General features: G+C 45.3%; 1 protein-coding gene across 1 annotated transcript in view; it reads left to right on the top strand.

Moving 5' to 3' along the window:
- The window catches only part of Znf410 (zinc finger protein 410), a 30829-nt gene that overhangs the window by 352 nt on the left and 25870 nt on the right, over positions 1-4607 (top strand). The window lies entirely within an intron of this gene.

Here is a 4607-nt window from a genome sequence, read left to right on the forward strand (position 1 = left end):
CCCCCCCCCCGGCATCTGGCGGGCTGAGAGCGACCTGTCCGACACCCCGCGGTTTCGGCCCTCCGCCTCCCAGGATCTGGGGCGCGCTGTCTTGGCTCTTCGGCTTGTTTTTGCGGGCGGGTGCTTGGAAGCCAATTGCACCCAAAAACCCGGAGTCAGTGAGTCCCCTGGGCGGAGGCGCCGGACTGCACCCGCAGCCGGGCCTGTCCGCGGACCTTCGGGCCTTCCTTGCACCGAGGCCTTTGTGCTGGCGGGAAGGCTGGCCAGCGGTGCCCGGCCGGCGTTTCACCCAGAGCGACCGCTTCCCTTTCCGGCGTCCCCTCACTCCCTGGGTCTGGAAGGGGGACGCCTGAGGACCAGGGCTGGACGTCTGGCGTCTCCTCTACCTGACGCTTCAGGCCCGTGTGTGGGCAGCGAGTGCTGGTAGCCTGGCTGTGTTTTGCTCATTGAATTTCGTCCTCTGAAGTTTCTCAGAAGAAGATCCAATTAGTTTATTAAACTTTATCACCCTTGCGCATGAGGCTCTGAAATGTACTTAGGTACCATTTGGGAGTTAAATATTGAGATGTGATTCAGAGTTCATACTTTTACGTTGACACAGGGGCCAGTGTAAAATATGCAAAGAGAAGAAAAGATATTTTGAAAACGTACAATTCTTGGTGTTTGGCCCCGAGAATTACACTTTGTGTTATCGTAGTGTATAGCAGAATACAGGGCAACCGAGCATCAGAAGATGTAGGTTTTTATTTAAGTCTTGATCTCGTAGGTGTCAAATTTGGGGAAAAGTTTGCAATTTCTAGTTTTTGGGGGGAGTGTAGTAGTGTAGAGGTTTGACCATTATTCTGCCACGCTAAACTTTGAGTATGAGGGATGACAAACATTCTTGTATTTTGAGGGGAAAATGAGTGTTTGGGTAAAAGATAGATTGCAAGGAGTATTTTTATTTTATTTTTGGATTTTCGAGACAGGGTTTCTCTGTGTAATCCTGACTCTCCTGGAACTTGCTCTGTAGACCAGTCAAGCCTCAAATGCACAGAGATTGCCTGCCTCTGCCTCCCGAGTGCTGGCATTAAAGGCGTGTGCCACCTCTAACCCTGAGGAAAGGGAAACTTTTAAAGGCAAGGTAACCAGTTAGAAGCCTATATTAATAGTGTAGTTGAAAGATACCGAGAAATCTAAACTGTATCACAGGAGGAGTAAATGATTTGGGGAATTCATTAATGGCTGGGATTATTTAAATATGAAGAATGAGAGAGACTGCTAGATAGAATTTGCAGCCGAGTGGGAAGAAGATTGGGCAATAAATAAAAGGGTTGATTCAAGAAGAACAGGTTTGGTAGGGAGGTGATAATCTGGGTTTGGATGTGGTTTGGTTTGAAACGCTGATGGATATATATGTGGAATTACTCAGCAAGTAACTGATAGTGAAGGTTTGGATGTCAGAAGAAAAGTCCAGAGTAGAGGGGCAGGGAATTGGCTGTCATTCGTCATGTTTCTTATCCTCTGAGTGTTTAGCCATTGCTTCTTATGTGCTCACAGGGAAACTTGTATGGGGTCTTTCAAATTCCTAGGAATGAGTTCTTTAGAAGTGGCTGGTGACTTCAGGGTTTCTTTTGGGAAAATGTAAAATTAGCCAAGCATGGTGGTACACACCTTTAATCTCAGTACTGGGAGATCTAAGCAGATGGGACCAGAAGTTGAAGGCCAGCCTCAGAAATAGAGAGTTCCAGAACAGCCAGGGCTATGCAAGAGCTTGTCTGAACTCCTCCCACCCCTCCCCCCCAAAAAAAACACTCCCACAAACAAAACTGATTGTGTATGTGATTGCACAACTATGGGTATACTAAAGACAGTTGACTTGTACTTTCCAAAGTGGGTAAGAGTGGGATCTGCAAAGTTCAGAGCAGCAGTTAGGAGCACTGTTGCTCTGTGGAGGGCCTGGATCTAGTTAGTTCCCAGTACCCCGCATGGCGATTCACAACCGAGCACCCAGCACCCTCTGCCTCCAGGGGTACTACATATGTGTGGTGTGCAGACAACATGTGGGCAAAACACCCATGCACAATAAATAAAAACTAAAAATCTTACAAAATGGGTAACATTTATGTTGACTGAAAGTTTGTAACAAGAGCTCACTGTGTGTGTAGCCTTGCCTTGCCCAGAACTCACTGTGTAGACCAGGCTCGCCTCAGACTCCTAGAGATACGCTTTTCTCTGCTTCCAGAGTGCCGAATTAAAGTGTGTGCCACTGTGTCCGGCCCCAAACTTGTTTTTTGGAAAGATTTGCATTGCAAGAAAAAGTTTCCATTGCAGCTTTTGAAGTGGTTAACTAAGTAATGGACTTGGAACTAGCAGCAGGCCTAGCTTACGTGTTTGCCCTCGTACTGCTGTCCAGTTAGGTGCTTGGTAAGGTCTGTGTTAATGCGGTCCACATAGAACACTTGATGAACCGCTGTGCTCTTGAGCGGATTGTTTTCTTTGCATTCTGAGATATGATCTTGCTGTGTAGCCGAAAGCTCCCTAGTCTCTTGCTTCAGTTTCCCCATTGCTGAGATTACAGATGCCTGCCTCCACCCCTCGCTCTTGCAAAGATTCCTGGGGCTTCAGCTTTTCTAGTGTATTCTACTTTATTTGTTCATTAAGTGCCTATGAAATTTTGTCACCAGGATTGTATGGCTGTATTCAGTTACAATATGCATATTGCAGTTGTTCCTTGTTTTCAAAGACTATTAAAACGAAACCACTAAAATAAAAAGACACAGTAGGTAACCCCTAAGGGTGTGTGATGTCTTAGTGATTCTGCAAGTCAAGAATCTCAAAGTTGGATGCACTTTAGTAATAATCTGGACAAACATCTGGTAATTTCTTGGCTTGTTATGTGAACTGAAATTGGGGAAGAGGAATTGCTAAGCCCTCGAAATTTAAGATCAGACTTGGATGTAATCACTTCCTATTTGTGCCAACTCTTCATGCCAGCTTGCTTATACAGCTTAATAACTTGATCAGCCTTGGCTTCCTCCTCTCATGAAGATGAGTGGATTAACCATATTAAGCTATTGTAGTGCTTGAGGAAGAAAAATGTATGTAGAAAGAAAAGTTGGGCATTTATGATACTTTGCTTTATGTGATAAGTAAAAGGAATATTTCATATATATTTTGTAAACTGGACTGCAGGCCGCTGTTAACATCAACAAAGCTTTAATTCCAGTATTCCTTCTAAGAATTAGATGTATTTCTGTGTGTGCACACACGTGGGGTTAGAGGACAACATGTAAGACTTAGTTCTAGCACATGGGTCCTGGGGGTTAAATTGAAGTTGTCAGAATGGTGGCTACCTTCACAAATGAGCCATCTTACAGGCCCTAATTTCAGGACTTCTTTCTTCTTGTTTTTCAAGACAGGGTTTCTCTGTGTAGTCCTGAACTTGCTTTGTAGTCCAGGCTGGCCTCGAACTTAGAGATCTGTCTGCCTCTGCCTCCTGAGTGCTAGGATTAAAGGCATGTACCACCATTGCCTGGCTTCCAGTATTTCTTAATGTCTGTCTTAGTCTGACTTCCCAGTCTACCCTGGTGTTAATGGAAAGCTTCCATCCTAGGTACATTTTTTTTTAACCATCTTTATGGATAGCAGTACTCCCACTTTTATCAGCAGTTACACCAAACTAAGTGAATTCATGTGCCAGAGCACTGGGGTGGAGGGAACTTAAGCACTGAGAGAATTTTCAGCTTGGGGTCTAGCAAGGTCTGCAGTGGTGACGAGGGAGGGAGAGTGAAAACGGATGTGCTCTGTCTCTGGGAAGTACAGAACTGCCCAGGCCACCCTGTTGTTGTGGCTGTGTCCTGGGCCCTGTCAGGTGTTGGGCCTCCTGGCTCTGCCAGAAGCTTCTGTGGTACAGCAGCCACTTCCACCTGGACCCTCACTTGACTTTTAGGAGGTTTGGGGGTGCTGGTGGGGAGCTCTATTACACACTTCTGAGAAAGAGTATCACTGTAGCCCAGCTGGTGGTGAATCTGCTGTGGAGTCCAGGTGTGTGCCACCATGCCCCCCCGCAGGCTTGTGTTTTAAATGATCAGCATAATCACCTTGGAGAGCCCAGAAAAGTGAAGGCCACTGACCTGTTACACAACGTAACACTGCTGGGTCTGTGTGACTTTCTTTTTACTTTTTCTTATGCATGATGTAATTAGTGTTGAAATGAAAAAGAGATTTGTAATCAATTTTCTTTGTTGTGTGGGCTTCACAATCTGTGTGTGTGTGGTGTTGTGACTCAAACCCAGGTATTTGCACGTTAGGCAAATGTTCTACCACTGAACTACATTCCCAACCAAAATTGTATTTTGAAGTACCAGTACCATATTTAATTAACCATACCCTGTATTGTGTAAATGTGTTCAGGTTTTCTAAAAGGTAATCGTGTGTTGCTTCCTGGTTTCTGCTTTTTATTTTTGACAAACATCTTTTGGAATATAGCTTTTCCATATTGAAGACCTTTTTTCTAAAAATATTTATTAGGCCGGGCGATGGTGGCGCACGCCTTTAATCCCAGCACTCGGGAGGCAGAGGCAGGCGGATCTCTGTGAGTTCGAGACCAGCCTGGTCTACAGAGC

The sequence above is a fragment of the Microtus ochrogaster genome, chromosome 1, assembly GCF_000317375.1.
Source record: "Microtus ochrogaster isolate Prairie Vole_2 chromosome 1, MicOch1.0, whole genome shotgun sequence".
Taxonomy (NCBI): domain Eukaryota; kingdom Metazoa; phylum Chordata; class Mammalia; order Rodentia; family Cricetidae; genus Microtus; species Microtus ochrogaster.